The following is a 14,664-nucleotide window of genomic DNA, read 5'->3' on the forward strand; positions in this document are numbered from 1 at the left end:
AGTATTCATTCATTCACTAATTTTATTTAGTTCAATTGAATTCAATAAACATTTATAAAGCACCTATTAAGTGTGAATCATGGTGTAAAACACAGGGGAAAAGATAAGGTAATAAAATGCATTAAGAGATGAATAATGTTCAGGAGTACTGCAGTATTGTGTTCATTTCTAGAAGTCCCAGTAGTTGTAGAATGTCCAAGGGAGGACAATCAGAATTGCCAGCTTCAGGATCATGTTGGTATCTTGATTAGCTGAAAAGACTGGTGATATATAACCTGGAGAAGAAAAGACCTAGTTAGAGAATCAGTATCTCTAATTTTCCTGTATTTAAAATGAGGGAATTTTTCTCAATTCTCATCTCACTAATTTCCTGGACTTTATCCCTAGGAACTCATCATTCTTCAAGATCAAATCATCTATGAAACTCAGATCTCTTCACATCAGTTTCCACCATGATGGCATGATTTCATCATACCCTTATGCTGAGTAATTTTTGCTCTACCATTTTTGGCTCAATTTATGACTTCCATACCTCAGATCATATACCTACAAAAATGGATCACATATAAGAATGATGCTAGGCTGAGAGGAAGTTTTAGATTATATTAAAAGAAATTATTTTATTTACACAATAGCCACTAATATACCAGTTGCTTTCATTTTCCGTATTAAAAGCATATAGTAAAAGCTATTCTGTTAATGATGGCATACCCATATGGCATCAGAAAACACCTTTTTTTGTTTTCCCCTTTAGGTGGGAGATATAAAAATGCATCAGTTGCATTTGATATTCACTAAATGCATTCAGGTAAGCAATTAATCAATTTTATGTTTGTGGAAATAACTTTACTTAAAATGACAAAACAATTAGAAATGGAGAATTATCAGTGGATAGGCTTTACAAGAAGCATAACATTTTATAAATAGGATTTGAGGTTAAAGAGCCTAGTATATAAATCAATGTTAGAATTAGGATTAACATGGGAGCCTCTTGGTTTTATATTCTATCAATTAAATTACTCTATTAAGGACTTCTTTCCCCTTTTTTTGAAAATGAAGACTTTTCATACTGATCCAAACCTTTATAAATTCATTGTTCCAATTCATCTCTTTACACTGCTTCTAATTACTCTACTTTTGTTGAGTTCATAGTACTTCATTTCCTTCACATTATATTCCCCCCATATATACACACACATATTTTAATCCTTTGCTTCCTTTCATATACAATCATATATAAAATAGTATAACAAGTTGCTATAAAAGTAGGTGGGAAAACTCGCCACCAAGACTTACAATTAAGTAGAAATTCATGTGGGTCTTCAAGTTGATTATATCACTATTGGAGCTTTTTCTTTTTTTTTGTCAGATTTTGAGTATTAGACAGCAATCTGAAACAGAATCAATAATGTATCAGTGGAAGGATTAAAGTACTTTTTGTTTTAGAAAACTATAAATTGTAATAAGAGATATTTCAGGGGCAATTAGATGGTACAGTGAAAATTTTACTAGCTCTGGAGTCAGGAGGACCTGAGTTCAAATTTGAGCTCCAACACTTGTGTGACTTAGGCAAGTAATTGAACCCCGATTGCCTCACTTCCCAGTCACTGTCCCCCAAAAAGAGAAGAGGTGTTTGATGATGAATTGTTAGGTTCTTACTAAGTAACAGGACGTTACAATGAACAGTATAAAGAATTTCATTGAAAGATACCTTTGATTTTGTTATCTTTTTCTGAATGTTTGGTTTTCCTTTTCACTGTAGTAACTTTCTTTGATCAGAATCTTTTTCTGTTGTTTGCTAGTTTTCCCACATTTACTTGGCTTTTAACTATATTAAAGTAGGGACTGTTTCCAGAATAGAAAATGCAATGTCCCAAAATTCAAGGATTTTGTGCAGCCATTTTCAGTGATCTTTCTAGGGACCTGAAAGTTTTCATTTTTTCCAAGCTATTAAGATGCAAGAAGTGTGTTTACTACTCTCCTGGTCTATGTTCTGGTCTATAAGGTATCATAAGAACTCTTTTGTGCCCTAGAATTGTAAGGAACCTCCCCAATCCACTCTGGCTGTAAATTCTACTGTGCTTATAATCCTCCTGGCCTTGGAACTGTGACTCAAAAATATAACAAAGATCATTTGTAGGCTGAGACCTCTAAAACCTGCTGCTGCTGCTATTAGTATACTTTCTTAATGGACATTATGGCAGAAAATTTTTTGCCTAGTGTAATTAATGAATAGTTACACTTAGAAGTAAAAAGAGTTGAGTTCAGATCTTGCTTCTGATAAACTAGTTTTGCAACCCTGGGAAAAGTAAGTTAACCACTTCATGCCTGAAACAACTCTCTGATTCTAAATTATTTCCACATCAGCAATTTGTTAGACCAGAATCAGATTTCTTCTAAAAAGAAATCTTGAGCTTTTAGAGTGCTGTTGTAAAAGTAGCTAGGAGACCTGAAAAACTCAGAAGAAGGGCTCAGCAGCTTCTGATAACCAGTAGGAGTCAATTGGTTAGAAATGAAGATTATAAGATTAATTTTCCCTTCAAAAGGAAATGGCTGGGGGGGGGGGGGTTGAGGAGGGAGCCTGCTACAGGTGGGGCTTTTTATATTCATAGTTTTCACTGACAGCTGGATTATTCTAGATAATTTCCAACTTCAATTAATACATACTTTTCTAAAACTGATAGTGCTTCATTTACATTAATCTGATAAAAATGCAGAGGTGCAGTTTTGAGGATTACAAAAAGTAACCAGTGTATAAAGCAGTTAATGGAGGATTGCTTTGATGAAATAGCACAGATCCATTTGCCAGATGGAATAGTTGTCAAGCTTGGGGAATTTATTATCTTTAATTGTTTTCAGCTTTACAAAAAGCATTTGTTCCTGTAGCCTCTGGCTCTATATAACCAGTAAACAAATTACAAATATTATAAATAATTTTAACAATAGCCAAGCACAAATGTTGATGCATTTTATTTTTCAGTCATGTGGCTTATATGCCAAAAGATCACAGATAATTTTTTTAAAAAGAATACTTTTACCGAAAGCATGTAACAAGTAACTGTGAAATATTAAATTATAAACTGTTTTAAATCAGCGAAGTAGTTTCCAGTGCATCACCATCAAAAACACATTATTCAATATCTACTCAGTGCAAGACACCCTAAGTAAGCATCAGGCATACAATAAGGGAGAAGATATACTTTCTGCCCCCAAGATTGACTTTGCAGAGAACACACACACACACACACACACACACACACACACACACACACACACACACACACACACACACATTCTTTTGACAATTAGTCTACAGCAGGACCTTAACAGATATAAAAAGATCTTTTTTTCATCTATCCAATTGTCAATTTCTCCTAAAGTCATGCACAGATTTGTCTTTAATTAAACAACAACTAAAACACTTTACTTTTCCTTTCCTTTCCATTCCTTAAATTATCATCTTATTTTCTTCCTTTTTTCAATAGAGCTATGTTGGGCCTCCACACAGTAGTTCCATTTCTTCATTTTTCATTCACAGGTTCCTCTGCCTCCTGAAAGTTGTCTATACTCTCCAGAAGTTCTTTGAAACTCATCATTTTTGCTAGACATACAATAGCCTTTTTCTTAGTTCGCATACCAAATTTCATCTTTGCAGCATTTGATACAATATATTTCCTCTTCTCTCCACCTTTCACTGAAGTACATTCTCCATGACTCTTGAAAACTCATAGAATTTTAGAGTTGTGAAAGATTTTAGATATAATTTCAATCAAAACCTCCTTTTTATAGATGAGGAAACAGCAAACCCAAGCAACTTTCCCTTGATATGTAAAACTTGTAATATAGCTGGAAATGGACAAAAACATCACCTAACTCCCAGACCCCAAAATTTTCCATTCTAATCTAAAGATACTCTCTATCTCATAACTGATTTAAACAGCATTTCTATTTTTTTTTTTCCTTTTCCCCAACTCCTACTAAAGTTAGGCTGAATTGTAACTAAAAAAAAAAATAATAATTTTCAATTCTCATTTTAGGATTTAAAAAAATAATTTAAAAAGAAGATATCATAGAAAAATTTCACAGGAAAAATGACATAAACTATATCTTCAAATCAGTGATATTTTAAAGAGATAATCTGTTCATTGTTAGGATTTTACTAGGTGAGAAACAAAAGAACACTACAAAAGCAAGAGATAACCAATCAACATTGTTAACCTTGTAATGCTAGAGAAACTGAGGCAAGATGGAGATTAGAAAGTTTTTAATAATTTATTTGAAAGGGAGAGATTGTGATGGGGGCATGTTGCCCTCAGGGCTGATGTCCAAAGCATCCAGCAGCTAATGAGTGCTTCCCATGAAGTATATATGCTTGTGGCTCTAAGCTACCAGGAGGAAGTCAGAGGCAGGGGTGGAGTCAAAGCACTGAAAGCAGGAACGCACTATGAATCGGATTCTGACTGGGTGAGGGGAGGCACCAGACATTATGATAAATAGGGAAGGGTTTGGGTCTTGATATCTAAGACTGGTCTTTCTCCTTATCAGGATCATGATGATTAGGAGGGAGGGTGGTATTGCAGGACTAAGCAGAACAATTAGGAACTGAGGCAGGACAATAAAAGGGAACTCTGGCACAACAACCTAATTATGTAATTTTAAGAAATATAGATGAAGGTATTCAGCATACTGGGCAGATTTCCCTATGGACAGTTTATGGAATGACACAGACAATGATAAGTATGAATGGATTGTGTTCTACATAACTGTATAGAATTCTTATATGTATAAAAATATTAAAAGTATTATTGCAATTTAAGATCTTAAAATGAGTATTTCAGCATCTAGGAAGATAAAATATGGTATGTCCTGGTTCATATTTGTTATCTATAGCTTTATGTAATATATATAAATCTTTCATTGTAAGGTATTATCATTTAAGGACACACAAATCAATATGTATCAGAAAGAAAATCTGGAAAGCTGTATATGGATAAAAGACTGGGATTGATTTAAGGAGAATTCTAGGAAAGAGAAGCAGAAGATAAAGAATAAATGTAGAATAAAGAGGAGGAGTGAACAAGTTTTCCATCTTGAGAGAGCGTGAGCTGACCCATTTCATCTCTTGGGCTGGTATATAGAAAGACTATGACCATCACTATATATAGGAGGTTCCTCTTCCCCTCCTACACCTCAACTATGTCAAACTACTTTGGATGAGATAATTTCTCAGAAACATGGAATCAGTATAAATAATTACCAGAAAGAATAATTTTGTGTGACTCAATCATAATACCGACAGAATGTATTTCCAATAGAGAGAATGAAAAGAAGGATATAGTAGCGGTCTTGGGCGGGGGAGGAAAAACAAAGGGGGAATAAGATATTTATATGATAATTTTATTGTATATTTGAAAGAAATAGCTACTTGTGCCATTTATGATTTTGTGTGTAATCAATCTTTTATGTAAATGTTTGCTTTACTTGTAAATTAAAATTAAAATAAATTTTAAAAAAGGGTCAGTAAATTATGATTCTCTGAGTCTGATAAGGTGAATTGGAAAAGTGGTTCAGTCTGCACCTTAGTCAAAGTATCTACAAGAGCTATAAATGCCTATAAATGTTTCTAAGACTAATTACATTTAAACATACAGATGGGTGTAATAGCAGGTGGCCAGATTGAGCAGATAACTAATCTAAAAGTATTATTAAAAGCATTTTGGTTATATGTTTACAAGCAAATTCAAATACTACAACTACTAAAGGGCAGAAAGCATTGTAGAAATGGAGAATAGTTTGTTCTAAGTCAAAAAGATGACACATTTTTGGAGAAGGACAAAAAGGTCGGTTTGACCAGAATGTGGACAGTGTGGGAGTATAATGTATAGTATATAGTATAATGTGTAGTAAACCCAGAGAAGTAAGTTAGATTAAAGTGATGGAGTGATTTAAAAATAGAGGAGATTATATTTGATGCTAAAGGTAACAAAGCTATTGGAACTTATTAAACAAGAAAATAACAAGACCTGCACTTTAGAAATACCCTTTGCTACAGTAGATAGAGCACCAACCCTGAATTCAGGAGGACCCGAGTTCAAATCTGGTCTCAGACACTTAATACTTTCTAGCTGTATGAACCTGGGCAAGTCACTTAACCCCAGTCTCAGGAAAAAAAAGAAAAAAAAAAAGAAAAGAAAAAAAAAAAGAAATACCCTTTGCTAGTTGCTTAGGGGATAAGTTAAAGAGGGGAATCGTTCCAGGATGCTCCATCTCAAGGGACCACCAAGAAAAATATCTTTTCATTTCTTTAGTGAGTAAACTGTATTTATTCAGAGAACTGGCTAGGTTTCCAAGGCAAACACAGGTCAGCAATAAAGCAAGTTTGTCAATCAATGCACAGGGAGGGAGGTCTTCCTTTCCTATGCTTCTTGGTATTCCATCAGATTTAACATCCTTCACAATCAGATATTTGTTTACTTTTCCCTTCCCTTCTTCTTTCCAGTACAGGCCTACTTGCCCTACTTGCTTTTCATAATACATGATATGCTAAGTACATGAATTTTCACTGGTATTCCTAGACTGTGTTTCCTGCTCCTATGAATCCTAGCTACCATGGCTTCCTTCAAGCTTTAGCTCATTGTCCACCTTCTGCAGAAAAGCCTTTCTTGGTGCATGTACCCCCTTCATACTTCATTTTGAATGTATATAAAGTTTTCACAATTTATATATGCATTTTATTGTCTGAAAATAAGCTTATGAACTGGAACAATGTCTTCTCTGACATGTTCAAGGCCTATTTGGCTATTTATATTTTTCAATCAAAGGGAAGCAAGGAATTTGAGAAGATATGAAGGAAATAGTCAGTCCCTGTTCCTAAGGAAGGAGAGAACCAGAAGAGAGACTAAGAGAATTTAGGTGTCAGATATGTGACCCTTTGATACACAAATCAGCCTGACAGTTCAAGGATTGAGCACAAATAATAAAATAAAATACACATTAAAATGAAAAACAGAAAGGATATAAAATAAAAAGGGATATAAAAAGGAAATCTCTACAGATAAGGATGTTGCTTAAAGGTCCATAAACCACCAAATGATTCAGGGTCTGCTTCAAAGTTGGTATGAGCTTAATTGTCTTCAGATTTGCTGATTTTCTACATGTCCAGCTAGGTTCACTCTGGTCACCATAAAGAATTGTTAGTGTTTCAAGCCAATACAACCAATCTTTATGCAGTTCTTCTGGTTACCTGGATGATGGGGGTGGAAGGTGGAGATTAGAAAGGGATGGAGCTCATTTGGATGGCTGACCATATTAATCCTTCTGGTACTTCTGGGATCAAATATATAATCCTCAATTTGGAATAGATTAATAGTTGAGCCACCTATGTACCAGAATTATTTTGAAGAAAATGCTTTGTAAAATTTAAAATGCTACATAAGTGAGAATATAATTTCATGTAAGTGAGTATATGATTGTGTAGAAGACTTATGGCATGAGCCATAGAGGACTCAGACCCTTTAAAGAAAAAAAAAAAAATCAATTAGTTTGTTTTTTCTATTATTGCTTATATCCCATTCATGAACTATCACCCTCTTAATTTTCGGAATTATTTTTTGCTTCGAGGTACTTTACCTCACTTTATAATATTGGAATTGTTACTTTCTGTGTTTGTACCCTACATCTGATGGGAACCCTCACCCCAAGAAAGAGCACACCCATTTTTTGTATGCAATTATATGAGGCAATTCAGATGAATTCTCATTTCAACCTAATTTGGTAGCTATTTGATTCTCCTGCTGGGATAAAATAATATATTGTAAAGCTGGTCCATGATGGGTCATGCTGCAACTTTTAGCACAGTTCGAGCTATCTCTTAATGCTGTAAATTGATTTGTGCAAAACTTTTCATCCATGCAGGGTCACATTGGCCACCACACCCACAGTTACCTCTTAAGGTTATCATAGCTGGGGAAGTAGTTATTTCCTCTGTTTGGAAACATTTTAGTAAAAAGCTCTTATGACCTATGGACCACTCTGTATTGATGAATCCTGTGGGTGATGTTGCACATATTCCTGCCTTATATCCTTTGCTTGACAGACTCCCATTGTTTCATATTTGTATATACCTGAAAGTCTGTACTTGAAATAGATTCCTCCTATGTTGCTCTGTTTAATCGATTCTTCTCTTTCTTTAAGAGCTGGCTAGCTGATACTTCATCCATTAATCCTGCTCTAATCCCCCCAAAGTGGAAGGAATTGTATGCTACCCTATTAGCCTTCTCTACACTTAGCCAACATCAAACCTTCTGGAATTGTCTCATACATCCTAATTGATAATAAATTCAAAGGTCAGAATTTTTGTTTTGTTTTGTTTTGTTTTTTAATCTTTATAACCCCACCCTAAAAAAAGAATAATTTCTTAATAAATGTTTATTTGATCAAAGTAAATATACTCTCTCTCTCACAGAGAGAGAGAGAGAGAGAGAGAGAGAGAGAGAGAGAGAGAGAGAGAGAAAGAAAGAGAGAAAGAAGAGAAAGACCCTGTAACAAAGTTAAGACTAAAAAAAAAAAAAAAAGTCTCTTAAAAATTTCAAGTTGTTCAACAGCCTTGAATAGAACATTAGCTAAAAATGTCTTCTCTAAGGTATCTCTCATCTCCTCTAATATATAAATTGTATGTATCTAGTTATCTACATTGTCTTGCCTATTAAAATGTGAACTGTTTGAGGACAAAAATTGTTTTGCTTTTCTTTGTATCCCCCAGGATCAGCATAGTGTCTGGCATACTATGAGTGTTTAATAAATGTTAATAAACTTGATTAGTCTCTGCAACAATTTAGGAGTTAAATTTTCATATACATGAACCATTTTTAACGATTCTTTTTTCCTCAAAAATATAGCATTAGACACAAAAGAAAAAAAAATTCCCTCTTTCATGGGGTGACTCAAATTTTCTCATATAATTTATTTTTTCACCCCTTCAAATGTGGAATCTTTGCTGTGGTCACTATAAAGGAAAATATAATTATCTTGTCATTCTATAATTTCACTCTACTTCCCTTCCTGGCTTACCTAGGACTTTTTCAAGATTTTTCACTGCATCTTAAGCTCTTGTCTAAGACTTCACATCATCCCAGTACAGCAGAGATTAGTGGTGAAATTGATGAAGCCCAAGATACACAAAGTCAAATGTTTGTTTGTTAACAAATGAAATGTTAACAAGTCAAAGGTTATGGACATTAATTTTTAAGTGGGCAAATCTATTCTTCCTTAACTGTCTTAAAACTAGTATCATCCTTGACAGACTATCAAGATGATATTTCAATGATTTCTTATGTGCAGAACTAATGAATTTGTAAATTAATTACATTTATTTGTGACCAGTAACATATCATATTCTAATTTTTCCACTTCATTCTTCTTCTATATCTGTGAAAAGAAGTTTTAAATCAAACACACAGGTACACATGTCTCTGCACACTATAGGGTGAAATGAAAAAAAAAAAAAAAAAAAAAGACTGTCTTGAATCCACAAATGAAGTCAAGCTTCTTTTTCAATTTATATGTAAATTTAAAAATAAGGATGAAGTTCTTCTGATAAAAGTGGCCTGTTAGTTTAACAAACATTTATCTTCTAGGGGAAATCATCAAAAATAGAATCACAAATACAGTTCTACTCTTAAAATTCTACTTTTAACTAGAGCCTTTTAAAATTTTTAAATAAAATTTATCATGTGTACTTTTAATAAAAGACACCTTTTTAAAAATGCTGGATTTTTTTTTTTTTTTGCAATTACGATTTAAACAGAATATACACATACATATACAGAACATGTACAGTATGTACAGCGATCAGTATTGAGGTGAAAAAATTATGATGACATTGAAGAACTAACATTCAAGGTATCAGAAGAAGAGTAAATAACAAAGGAATGATAATAATCTGAGATCTTATATGTGTCCCAAAAGAGGGAGGTTTTCTAACCTCAATAACTACAAACCATAATTTCTATTCTACAATCTATTCAAAATCTTTATGAAAGTGATCTATATATGAATTAAGGTCATTCTTGGTGAAAATATTTATAAGGAACAAAAAGACTTTGACAAGCAATATTCAGTAATGCACTACAACTTTACTATCCCACAACTAATTATGATTTTTGTTGTTGTTGTTTTTTTTAAAGTCTGTTTTGCCATATTACCCTAGAACACTCAATCTTTTCCCTCTCTCCTGTCTTAGGTTTGGTGAAGGTGCCGATTTTTATTCTTGCTATCTTTTGCTTTCCTTCTTCTACAATTAGTAATTGTCCCTGGAAGGCCTATTTTGATGCCTCTTAAACTTCAAAAAAACCTCATCTATAAATTAACATCAGCTTTATTCTCTGGATTGCTAAATGAATTCTTTCCTCTGACTCTCTCATGATGTTTTTTTTTTTTTTTTTTTAATCTTCCATAATCTTGCCTTTTTATCCCTTATTGACATTGAAAGATTTCCTGCCCTCCCTTTTTGGGTCTAGGCTTATAATCATTTGAAATGCTTAGCTGCTAAATAGTTTGCTTGACTTTAGGTCCCTTTGAGGAATGATTCAGAGAATTTCCCTTCTTCTCAAGTGTGTCTTTTTTTTTTTTTTTTCAAAATCAATATTTATATATCTATCTATTTAGCTAAGGCAATGGGGATAAATGACTTGCTCAGGGTTACACACCTAAGAAGTGTTAAGTATCTGAGGACAAATTTTGAACTCAAGTCCTCCTGACTTGTCCACTGTGCCACCAAGCTGTCCCTTAATGTATATTTATTTTGTGACATATCCTAATAGCCTATTTTTATTTTTGTTTTTGTTTTTTCTTTTGATTTATTCTTTTTTAAATTTATATTCCAATCTTTATTTTATCTTACACATAGAGTGTTGCTATAGGGTTAATTTGATTTTCCAATATAGCTAAAGGTCATGACTGCTTACAATATTTGGTATTTAATATCCACATTATAAAGCTGATCTACCATGTGCCTTTTTGATTTAAACTTAAAATTTTTCTTAGTCAACAATCTTGTAGATTAAACTGTATTTCTGTTTCAATAACTGATGAATGTTTTCTTAATTATTTCTTATAATAGGATTTTTGAGCTTCTTGCTTTATCACCTTTTTTTTTTTTTTTTTACCTAAACAATAAATATCCTCAAATTATCTCCAATAGACTGCTTCTGGCCTCAGCCACCAGTCATTTAGTTCTTTCTCATGTTCTTCTTAGGTCTTTTTGTTGTAATTATACAAAATAATTAGGCTAAATTGTTTCCTTCTACTCTAACATCTCAAGAAGAGTTATTTAATAGTCTTTGTGTTTATTAAAACTTTTTGACACACTCAAAACAACCCAAGATACCATATAACAAGATATAAATGAAAACTGCCCAGATTCACAAAAATCTTTGAGTAAAATGAAAATAGAAAGAATAAACTAGGGGCAGCTAGGTGGCAGCTAGGTGGCAGCTAGGTGGCGCAGTGGATAGAGCACCAGCCCTGAATTCAGGAGGACCAGAGTTCAAATCTTAACCCCAGCCTCAGGAAAAAAAAAAAAAAAAAAAAAAAAAGAATAAACTAATACAGAGAATGTAGTAGTCATATACAGAAAGAAAAACTAAAATGGAAACATCTGTGAATGACAAACAGAATTTCCAGTTTTTATACATGCATGTATACATTACACACACAAAGCACATGTGAATGTATACACAGACACACGGACATTACACATATACACTTAACATAGACCATAGACAATGAAAGATCATCATTATATATAATATACATGTATATGCAAGTATATTTGACATGTATATACACTGAAAAGCACAGCATCAAATTAAAGAGAAATTTAAGTTAACTACATGGAAAAATGGAAAAAAAAATTTTTGAGGGAATCTCATTATAGCTCTCTCCAACCTAGATAAATATAAAGATAACAATAAGTTTAACAAGAAAAAAATTTAATAACTAAATAGAAATATAGAAAATTTAAATATGCTAGCTCTTTAGCAATTAAAGCAGAATAAAATATCTTTTTATGTTTCACAGCTATACCTTGTACTTTATATATATATCACTGATTACACACATCTGTAGGAATTCATCTAATCATTCTTTCATTCCACATCAAAATAGCAAACAATATAGTGTATGTATTTTTGTATATGTGCATATATGCACATGCATTATTTCTCTAATTTAGTATTGTTAAGAAATCTTGCATGATCTTTAAACATTCAAACAGTTCAAAAAAAAAGAACTAAGGATAGATTTTTCTCTGTCATTTTATATTTTCTCTTTTCTTTTTTTGTACAAACAGAGATAATGGATCTTATATTATCTGCTCATTTCAGCAAAAGGTTACCTTTTCTTTAGATGTCATTTAAGTTAAGCTCTCAAAGATTTTAAGATTGTGCCATCTCCCAAATGAATTATTTTGGGTGTGAACTGAGAGGGATGAAAAGTCCAAAAAACAGAGTTTCTGGGTAATTAATCATCAATTAATCAGGCTCACAATAAAAATAAAAAATAAAAAAAAAATGAGTCAGTGGTTTGTTTGTTTTTTTTTTTTTTTCTTTTTGATAACTAAAGACCAAACCACTTTTGGAAAAAAATGAAAATTAGCCTTGATTGATATACAATTAATTAGGGGGTACACTTTCAAATGAGGAGATTGGCTGAAAACGCCCAGTTTCTCCTGCTAAAATATAGCTTGATCTTGAGATCAACTGGCTCCAGAAATCTAGACAAAGGAATCTGTCTCTATGCAGATTATCGTGGTTGTTTTTGTTTTGTTTTGTTTTGTTTTGTTTTCCTTTATGGAATAGGTTGCCCTATACTCCAGTAAAGAAGGGCCAAGATGCAGGGCTTTTCACCTAAAGTAAGATTCTTTTACACTTTAAACAAAATTAAGTTCTTTTAGTTGGGTGGGGTACTGCCCAAGACTGAAGGTCAAATTCCCTGAAGATTTAAACAATTTCATTTATCAAGAATGTTCTTCCTAGGTTTACTGACTAGTCTATAAGGGCTAGTCCCTAAATGAGAAAATAAAATTTGGAAACTAATATATTAGAAAATGATAATTTCTCTCACTACTTTATCTAGTCCAGCAGACTTCCTAAAATCTATTTCCATGTCTTTTAAATTGGAAACTGTGGTGGAAGCAGTGCCCAAATTTGGAAGTTTTTCTACCAATGATATTCATAACTGAATATTAAAGAAATGTTGACAGATTCATTTTATTTTATATCTATTTGTTGTTTTCCTCCCAGTTTTATCAGTATGTACTTTAGGAACATTTATTGCATTCAAGTTTCATGTGAAGCTTTCTTTACAATTGTTTTGGTTTCCCTTGCTTTTTTTGGGTTTGTGACTGAACCTATTACTTATTCAGTACTAGGGTCTCCTAAGTTAGGTACCTTTTCCTTACAAGGGGTCTACAACTTGTAGACTTGATATCTGGAAATATAGTGGTAGTTTTGCAGTCCCTTAACCTTGGGGCTTCTTTTCTGGCAATTATTCTGATTCCAAAGTCCTCTGGCTTTGCCCCCCTTCCCTCCCCTACACACCCTACTCCCAATCTTGGAATGCTATTGTTTTGACAATCTGCCTGATTCCAGAGACCTGCTCCTCAATTCATTGCTGACTGGTAATCTTGTCAGTAATAATCTAATCAAGGAGAACCAAATTCAGGAGACCACTCCTTCCTACTTATAATCCACAGAATTAGCACATCTATGATTGAAAGCTGGATAAATATATCTCCTTGCTTCTGTTTCTCTGCTGCATTCTCTTAGTAGTCTAGCCTACTTTTGTAATGATGTTACAATAAACTTTGCCCCTTCACTGGCAGATGGGTTCAAGCTTGCAAATTCTTTTGAGACACCTTATGGTACCAGTCTGTGTCCCCAAACTTTTGGGATCCCCCTTTCCCAGCCTCAACAGACTTAAATAATAACCTGCAGCATTGAAAGATAAAAGGAAATGACCTAAATTCATATAGCCAGTATATATCAGAAGACTATGGCAAAGTAGAGGGAAAAGTGGCTTCAAAGTCTGGAAGAACAGAGTTTAAAAGACTGATACTACTAGCAGTTTTCTGCTGTTCTGATTCATTGTATTTTGAAAATAAATTCCTGTTCTAAACAAATATTGTTCTTTTCTTCCATCTCTTCACATAGCAAGGAGAATACCCTTAGCACAGCTCCTGATATATAGTAAGTCTTTAATAAATGCTAATTCACTATCGACAGGGCTTAAGTTGTTGAATCTGGTACCAGGAATACCTGAGTTCAAATCTAGTTTTAAAAATTTACAAGCTGGTGTCTACGAACAAATAATTTCACATTTCTCTACCTCTGTCATTTGTAAAATTGGGGTGATAATAAAACACCAACATCCCAGGATTGTTTTGAGGATCAGTTCACGAAGAACACTTTATAAACCTTAAAGTGCTTATAACTGTTAACTATTAAAATTAGTGACTTAGAAATTTTACACTTTGTATAAGCCATAACAATACTAGAAAGCCTAGGCATCTCATTTCTTCAAGACTAGCCTGCTTCAAATTTGTACTTTCTCTTCTAAGGTATAACTTGATAATAGTATTAGAGCCCATTTTCCATTTTGTAAATC

The 14,664-nt window shown here is 33.1% G+C and overlaps 1 long non-coding RNA gene across 3 annotated transcripts in view; it reads right to left on the minus strand.

Annotated features, from left to right (window-relative positions):
* The window catches only part of LOC141560657 (uncharacterized), a 101,889-nt gene continuing 87,225 nt past the window's right edge, over positions 1 to 14,664 (minus strand). For all 3 annotated transcript variants that reach the window (XR_012487770.1, XR_012487769.1, XR_012487771.1), the window contains 2 exons: positions 1,297 to 1,391; positions 1 to 275 (listed from right to left, as the gene is read on the minus strand). This is a non-coding gene — a long non-coding RNA (uncharacterized LOC141560657). The remainder of the gene's footprint in view (positions 276 to 1,296; positions 1,392 to 14,664) is intronic.

Source organism: Sminthopsis crassicaudata, chromosome 3, assembly GCF_048593235.1.
Source record: "Sminthopsis crassicaudata isolate SCR6 chromosome 3, ASM4859323v1, whole genome shotgun sequence".
Classification (NCBI taxonomy): Eukaryota; Metazoa; Chordata; class Mammalia; order Dasyuromorphia; family Dasyuridae; genus Sminthopsis; species Sminthopsis crassicaudata.